This window comes from Argiope bruennichi, chromosome 6 (assembly GCF_947563725.1).
Source record: "Argiope bruennichi chromosome 6, qqArgBrue1.1, whole genome shotgun sequence".
Lineage (NCBI taxonomy): Eukaryota > Metazoa > Arthropoda > Arachnida > Araneae > Araneidae > Argiope > Argiope bruennichi.
In genome coordinates this window covers 13248263-13257755 of record NC_079156.1, presented here as the reverse complement: position 1 = coordinate 13257755, position 9493 = coordinate 13248263, and positions in this window count along the sequence as shown.

Genomic DNA, 9493 nt, shown 5'->3' with positions numbered 1-9493 from the left:
CTCATGATTCTTTAAAACTTCTTGAATTTAGTTTTGCTGTGCTGGGCACCCTGAAAAAGTGCTTGATTTTTCATTTCGTCCTTGAAAAAAACTGGCAAAGTATACATCTGTTATTTTTGGGACGGAGACAAAACCAGTTTATGAGTTGGTTTTGTCTTGGGAATTTCACCATTGAAAAAGAAATGCTGATATGTAAATGCTGCCATTTTTTTTTTTTTTTTTTTATTTTTTTTTTAAGGAAGGAAAATAAGTAAACAAGTAGAATTTCCTTGCTTTATTTGCCTAAGAATATTCAAAAGTTATAGTCACTGGAAATGATATTCTTATGCCATTTATTGCATCTTTGCATTACTTGAATGCTGAACTGAATGTCTTAGTTGTGTTATTCATATAACTCTTGCAAAGAGAATTCAAACTTTTCTGCAAAATGATCTCAGATAGCAAGATAGATGAAAAGTTTGTCTGTGGGACAACAAAATGCTCTTATTTAATTCCATTTTGCATTGCATCCGACATAATTAATCTAATGTTTGCTGAAGAATTCTACAAATCTTTACAAATGAAGCAAATGGATTTATACATTCAGTTTTAGAATGGAGGGGAAAAAAGAACAAGCAAGGATTGCGATTACAGATATGTGGCTTCAGCTGTCAATGTCTATTTCTCAGCTGAAGATATTTTACAAAATTTTTGCAATACTGTGGAGAAATCAGATTTGGGAAAAGTTTTATCTGTCTCGATAGATGGTTCATTATGAATTTGGAAGTTAATGTGTTATATTTGGCAAAATAATCGATAGGGTGGCAAGTCAATAAGATTCTGAAGAAGTTAAATCCGCTCATTTTCATGCTTTTGATTGAAAAGTCGTTCATGAAGCTTATAATTTGCGTTACTTTTGGCAATATATCCAACAATGTGAGTAAGATATTGCATTCTGTCGACTATTTCTGGGCTGCCGACTGTGAACTAAGTGCGATGGAAGTCCGCAGATTTTCTGGCATCTGATTCAAATGTCGTTCATTCAGCTTATAACTTGCACTATATTCAGCAGAATAATGGATAAGCTTTCAAGTGAATAAGTTGTCGCATTTTTGTCAACTAACATTTGTCTTTCGGCTAAGATGTTATCATAAGTTATGAGGGGGAAAAAAAAATCATCAAGTATTTCGATTACCTGCAAGTGGAGTTTTGGGGGAAATATATTTCTGTATTATACATGAATAGTGTGATAGAGTTGTTTTCCCTTATTCAGAATTCAATGAATAATAGTTCTAAAATTAATCTTCACTCATCCATCTCATTGTTACTTCTACGGTAACGAATTGGTAAATTTATTTCACTGTGAGAATTTTCTGAATAAAATATAATTAATGGTTAAAATAAATTTAATAAAACTCTTTTCTCTTGACACTTTTGTACAATATGCATTCTAAAAAGAGTTACTTTGCTGTAGCCAAATTTTGTGAATTCATTATAAATTAATGGAATAAGTAAATTGTGTAACTATAAAGCAAGTTTATTTAACAGCAAAATCTGTTTTTTTTTTTTTTTTTTTGCAATCTAATTTACAGGCTGCAATTATCACACTAAAATACTGCCAACTTCAATGGACGACAAAAAATGAATATATGTGGTATGGTAGATTTTTAGCTACATTAAAGGAACTTATCCAAATATGCACTGAAATAAATTAATAATTCATTAAATAAATTACTACATAAATTCAGATTCTGTTTTACAACTATGTATTCAGTATTACAACTATGTTATCGGGAAACGTATTTTTGTAAATTTTCTTTTTCATTTTTCCTTTCAGTTACTCTTTGTAGCAAAATTCACATAATTGCAGGTGTTACCAAATTTTTAATAGACTTCGGATAAAGATGCCTTGATGAAATGATAATTAAAATAGTTATACATAGAATAATCGTATATAACACGTTAAACCCCTTGATATCCGAATTTATTTAACTTTCTAATTAGATGGCAGATCTTATCTGGGACAATTATTATTATCTTAATCCCTAGAATAATATAAAAGCACTTGAGGTTATAATGCGTTTTCAAGTGCTTTTACACTTTAAAATTTTTAATACTTTCATTTAATTGCAAATTAAAAATTTAGTAATTTGATGCATGATTCAGACTCGTCACTGTACATGAAGGAGTTAAGAAAAATCGATGCATGGAATTTTGGGAAGAATATTAGCTTTAATAACTTCGAGGGGAAATAGTACTTAACTGGAAGGACACGTGCCTAAAAATGAAGATAGGAGAGTTGAAAAGTGAAAGAAGAAAGATAATGCACTCTGATATCCATCCTACTGCAGTTAAGCACCTGGAAAATAATATTTCCAAAGACGACTTTGTTATGGGAGTAAATACTGATGAGAAAGCAACAACTCTTAACCAAGAAATGCAAGATTTAATAGTAGAGATAAGTTTACCTTTGGCTAAATGGAGTTCTAACTCGAAGAACCTACAGGCTGTTTGGGAACAAAAGATATCACGTTTAAAAGCAATACGCAAGTATTAGGTATTAGCTGGAATACTTAGGCAGACGTGTTTCATACAGACATAAACGAAAAAGTTGATCAGTTTGCTGTTTCTGCAACAAAACGTTTACTTTTTAAAACTATATCAAAGTTGTATAGGCCTCTATGCACCAGCATTAATGGTTGGAAAAAATTCTTTTTCAAACCACCTGGCTCAATGGAGTTCATTGGGACGAAATTCTTCCATCGGTCATCGTCGCAAATTTTAACAGATGGGTATCTGAAATATCTATACAAGATATCCCTCACTGAATTGGAATTCCTGCTACTTCTCGCATGAGTCTCTATGTCATTTGCGATGCTTCTGAAAAGGCTTATGGTGCCGCATTATATATTTGTTTCATTGAGCTTAACGAGACTATGATTCGACTAGTTTGCAGTCGCAACAGACCTTCTCCACTTAAAAGAGTCAACTTCCATGGCTGGAACTCTTGGCAGCCTTACCAGGAGCTTGTTTGCTTCACTATTTTTGCAAAGAAACTGGTTTAGATAATAAAACATCTACGCTTTGGAGTATTTAAACTGTTGTATTAAGTTCGATAAGACATGATCCAAAAAGATCTGAAATTTCGTATGCAACTGAATCACTGATATTCTTCAATACATTTCTCCAGCGCAATGACGGCATTACCCAGGTGCACAGCATCCAACAGATCGTCTTTCTCGTGGAGTGTTCCTTGCAGAATTGCGCACATTCGACCTATTGGTGCTCTCTTTTGAGATAAGTGCTTAATTCGCCTTTTCCAAAAAAGATTTTATAATTTACCCAAAGTTGCTTAAAATGATCATGGAAAAATAATATATAAATGTAATTATAATAATCTAAATAATAAGTAATATATTAATTTTATCGATAACCTTCATGTATGCTTTCTTCAATTGTTTAAAAATTTATACTTACTCGTAATTACGATAAAATATATGATATATATTTCAAAAACCAAATATTTTGTGAAATATCATAAAAAATAATATTTGTTAACAGTTAAAAATACCGAATCTAATTCTATACCATGTATCTTTATTATTATTCATTTTAAACTTAATAAATGCTTTAAGTTTTTGAATTCCTATCTAGAATCTGATTCGCCATTTTCAATGATACATTTCCTCGCTCTTATTACATCACGATTATTATTTTTTTTAACTATGCAATGGCAAAAGTAATTAGATTAATTTGGAGGAATTAAAACGAATAAAATAACTGTAATTTTTAGTTTCCTAAGTTTTAAAATCCTTATATTTACATCTATAAAATTATGCAACTTATCACTTCTTCGAATGCAAAAGAATTAAGTATCAAACTAGTTTTAAATTTGTAGTTATTCCTATTTGAATCTTGAGATACACATTTCTTTACTGCCTCCTATATATTTTCACATTTCTTTCTTTCTTTTTTTTTTCCCACCATGCAACGTGAAAATATTTATTATTTTTTCGATTAGCTTTCTTAGAGTCAGATTTGGAGTGTTTAAGAAATGTAAGGCAATTCTTCAGTTTGTGTCTTATTCATAAAATATTTCAAAAGTTAACATTATCAGTATCACTCTTAGTGCAGAAAATTTTGTTTATTTCTAAAAGTAGATTTTATTCTTCTATATTTATTTAAATTTATGAATCGATATTTTGAAACAATAGGGGTTTTGTTTTTTGATAGATGTCTGAAAATATTCGAGCTACGAGTTTTAGAATTACGAGGAGAACTATTGGACAAGTCTTGAACTGCAAGGATAATTTAAAAATCAACGCATGAATTGTTCTCAGTTCTTAGATGAAATGTGATATTTTAAATAATAAAAGTCTCTGATTACATTTAAAATTTACAATATAAATTCTGAATTTCTCATTACTTCTACAATTAGATCAAAAAGTCAGACAGCATAAAATCACGCTTTATTTTTCTTAACACAGAATAGGCGCTCTCTCATTTTTTTTAAAAAACACCAGTTTGAAATTTCCAGTTTTTTCAAAAAAAATGTAAATGTTTTCAATTAAACTATGATGTTCTTTTATTATTATTATTGCTGTTGTTTTGCTAAGAGATAGCAATAAAGTGAGTACATCTTACTGAAATTTGTTTTTACTTAAATTTTTGGAATCCAAAAGATATTTTCTGAATGGAGCACATTATAAAGCAAGTTTTTTAAGAGAGAGAGAAAAAAAAAAAAAAAATCTGAAAGTTTTTGCATAAAGAACCGGATTATTGGAGGCGACCTTTCTTACCTCCCACGTGAAATTTAAAAGGAGTTTCCTGTCTTTGCAAAAGCATATCTTGTTTGTCTGCATCGCAAATACAACAGGGCATTATTATGAATGAATGCTTTTTTTGGGGGGAGGATGGAGGGGGGCAGTTACTTTTTCGGCCAGGGACGAGAAAAGGAGCTGCAAATGTCTTAAACTGTGAAATATCATTTCTTGTCTTATAAGAAGAATTCAAACCTTTATACCGATCATCACTTCACTTTAGCAGAAATGTTTATTTAGAATTTTTGCTACCCCAAGGTGGCATTTAACTAGGGGTGATGACGATCCTATTGAAAGTAACTTGAGATTATTGAGGAGTTAAAATCCAGCACCATTTCGCTTCATTCTCATTTAGAATGTAATATTCAAGATTGCAGGTGTATTTTCAAATGCTTCTTTATGAAAGAATTAATAGTTTTTATGCATAAAAGATGTTTTTATAAATTAAAAAAAGATTAAATTGCCCTACACAGTTCAGTTATTGAAAAGTTCACAAAATGTTCATCTTTTTCGGTTCCCCAATATTATTAATAAAAAAAATTAACAAAGTTTTCGAGTTGCTGTTTTTTGCTTTGCATGAGCTCTTTTAATGAAGACAGTGATGATTGATTCCAATGAACCTTTCAGATATTAAATAGGAATGCGGAACTGCCATGTATAGAAATGTAAACTGCTAACAAAGAAAATGTTTTATGGAACAAATAGAATTTTGATAAGTTGTCCACTTATTTAATAAATATTCTTTATATCTTCACCTACAGGATCATGTAAGTGATTTTTTTATCCAAATATTTTATTTTTTTATGACAATAATAAATAAAATTTAACTACTTACCCAAAAATCATTTTGTTAATGTCGAAGTAGGTTGCACATTCTATCAAAATACCAAATAGCAGATTCATGTATTTGTTCTTGAGAAATTTGGGAAAAAAGAAAAGGAATCATATATTCGGAATTCATATGATTGAATTTGGAAATTCTTAATTTCAGAAAATAAAAAAATTAAAAAAAAAATCCTTTGAATCACAATAACTAGTTGGGAGAGCCTTGGATCTTCCATACTGCATTTTTGCATGAAATGGCATTTCATAATGTCTTCATCCCGATACATATTTCACCACTCATGGAAAATCAACAAAGTCGCAACTTCAGGTAAAAATGAGACATTTTGTTACCTGCTTAAATTGTTAAATGAACGTATTCGTAAAAAAAGAAAGAAGTTAGGTTAGGTTATATTAACGTCCCGTTTGAAGCAACACTTGGGCTGTTTTGGGACGGACCTCGTTTTTTGAACCACGGTCAGATGACGAGGACGACACCTGAGCTGGCACCCCCCCCTCTCCACACCACACCAGCGGGAGGACGTTTGGTCATGACGGATTTAACGTGCAACAGACCCCCTTACACTACGGTTCTTCGGTGGAATCGGGTCACGAACCTGAAATCCTCCGGTTCCGAAGCCGAGACATTACCATCAGGCCACCGCGGCCCTAAAAAAAGATAGAGATATAAGTATGAACTAATAGAAACAAAAATAGCATGCATGTTTATACTGTGAATATACCCATATTTCGCAAATTTCCTATAATGGGATAGTTTAGTTAATTATTTATCTATTCATAATTTGAATCTTCGCTATAAAAATGTTTCCTAACCATAATTGTTTCAATTCTGTCAAATTGTATTGTCATGAAAAGTATCAAATGGTAGAATAAAATACATAGCAGATATTTTATAGGTGATTAAATTGCTGTCACCCAAAGGTCATTCAAAACTTGCTTCTATGTCTGCCACCGACTTTCAAACCAGATAAGGAGGGATGGTGTAGGAAAGCTATAACACTGGATTTTTGCGGTATAATAAGTGGCTTTTGATCTGATAGGAAAAATATGGAAATTTATCTTTGTTAAATGAGCCGTCAAAAGTCAAGATAGCTTAAATAGAACAGATGTAAATGTAAAAAAAATTGTAAATTTAAAAATTTTCAATTTCAGGAAAATTTTATAGTTTTACTTAAATATGTGTATAGAAGAGAATATTTGTTAATATTTTGAGATCGATTTGTGCATTACTTTTTAAATAATTCAATTTTGAAAAAAAAAAAAAGTCTTCGAAAAATGCTGATATTTTCCAATTGTTCGAAATTCTGGACCGATTAGAATTCTAAAACTAGTTATTCTACAATTTCATGTGGCGTTATAATGGTCGATTTTCAAAAACAACAAAAGTTAAATATGAAAAAACAAACAAAAAAATAAAATAAAAATAAATAAATAAATTTAAAAAAAACAGTGGGTATGGTCTTCCAAAACTTTCTCGTATACTTTAATGAAGGTGAATTTATATTGTATACGTTGTTCTTTCCAACTGATTGAAATAAATTTGACACTTGTAGTAACAAAATTTGATATATTCATGTCATGGCGTTTTTGAGTTACCGCGATTACATGCTTCTGAAAGTACAGACCGACAGACGGTCAATCCCTTTTTTCATTTCGGTCAAAATTTGACAGATATCTACAGTTAAGATGAAAAATCTGTGTACCGAATTTTGTCCATCTAATTCTCTTTGTTTTGTAATTATCATGTTAATTTATATTCGAGCAGCCGGACAAATAGACTTTCTCTCAATAGATTTTGCTCAAAATTTGATAGAATTCTTTGGTGATAAGACCATATACCAAATTTCACCCGTCTAGCTCAAAGCATCTTTGAGTTATCTTTGCAACAGACACATTTTCCAAAAATGTGTATTTCGAACTCAGGAATGTGTAAAATGTGAAGATTTGTCCGAATTACAATTCTATATAATTCGTGTACGAGAAAGTAAAAAATATTTCTTTTCTCGTTTTAGTAAAAGTTATGTTGCAGAGAAAGAATAATGGTCATCAGAAAATGCCTACAGGCATAGTAATTAAAATGCAGTAATAACTTCGAACTTAATTTTCATTACTTTTTCCTGGTACTGTACCTTTATAATTTTATCATAATTGTGTATTTTCTGAATCATGGAACAATTTTTTTAAAAATAAAGTTTTTTTTTTTTTTTTTCGGTTTGTGAGTTTAGATAGATAGAAAAGTATTTATAGATATTTTCGCATAAGGCACTTAAACCCTTATAGGCTGGTCTGCCTATTTTTTTTATTTTTTTATTTATCTAAGTTGAATATTTCAAAAAGTAATGCAGAAAATGATCTGAAAAAAAGAAAAAAAAAACAGTATATAACCCCCTCCCCCCCCCTTATCCTCCTCCGTCATCTGATTTGATATCCGATAGCAAATGTTGTGACTAGTTTTGGATGACCAAACCAATAACTTAACCGATAAAATTGCTGTTATTCATTTTTCCATGTCACATCACAATTCGTATGTATTAATATGCTGCCTTATTTTTGGGACTCTGTTTTGGATTTAAAAAGCATACTAAATGCAGTACTTTGTAGAATATGCAGCTCGCCTTTGGTAAATCTTTATGACCCAATGTTCAGAAAAATTCTCATTTAAAGTATTATTGAAGAATAAAAGAAACTTTGAACTTAAAATTATAAAAAAAAAATCATTTTTAACTTCTATTTAAACCTAAAATATTCTTTTGAGAATGTTTGATTAATAATTAAATTACTAGCAAAACCTTGTTTTCTTAGCTGCATAGGCCAATAAAGTCTTACGTCAACGACTTAATTTGCGTGACGCTGAATCGTTCCAAAATATGTAAAAGGAGTTTCAACTCTTGAAAGAAGATTTGAAGACTTTTGATATGCCCCCTACCCGGTTCTACGAATTTTTTCGTTAATAGAATCGAAACCGATTCAAATGCAGTTAGAGGTGACAAATCCATTGTGGTTTCAATTGATAGTTAAATTTCAGCGATACTCCTTGGATTTTTTTTTTTTTTTTTAATATTTGTCTATCACTTTTGGAAAATCCAAATGAGATTGTATCCATATTCGCTCGCAAAAGGTTTCAGCAAAGAAAGACTTCCATTTCTTCTTCGCGGGAGTGAAAACCTGTTCCGCTCAGATGGTACAAAACGATTTTAAAATGCTGTTTTATTTGTTGTGATGGCAATCAATATTTAATCTCTTATCTGATTGCAGCGTTTCTTGTTGGCCAGGAGACGTTGGCCTTTTAGAGGTGTTGATTGCTGCATTTTCTTTCCTTTTTTCTTTATGCACTCACCGCACAGAGGAGTTATTAAAAATAAATAAATAAGCTTTCAAAATATCTTTTATCAATCCAATTCTCATATATATTATATTAAATATAATTAATCAGTGGATTATCTTCTTAGATACGATATATTTTACGAAGTCATCAGGGTCATATCGACAAGAAGCTTACAACCGGAACGATATTAAATCAATGCATCTATTGTACTGCCGTCTTTAGTAACCAGCTGATTAACCAGGAATAGTGATTCCATTTTCTTTCAATTAAATTCCTTATGATTCCCTGAACAAAGCTCCTTCAAGCATTATTAAAGTCATACTATTTTAATAGCCTTTCACCCGCTCTGCTCATTATGTACATGAACCATCTAAAGTGCTATTAAAAATTTAAATATCTGAGTAATGTATTTTGAACTTTCCGTTGCCTTTTGTAATAATATTATTTAACTTTTTGGTAAACTGGGCAGACAATAAGAAAAATATTTTTTTTTTTTCGTAATGATGAAACAATCAAAACAATTTGA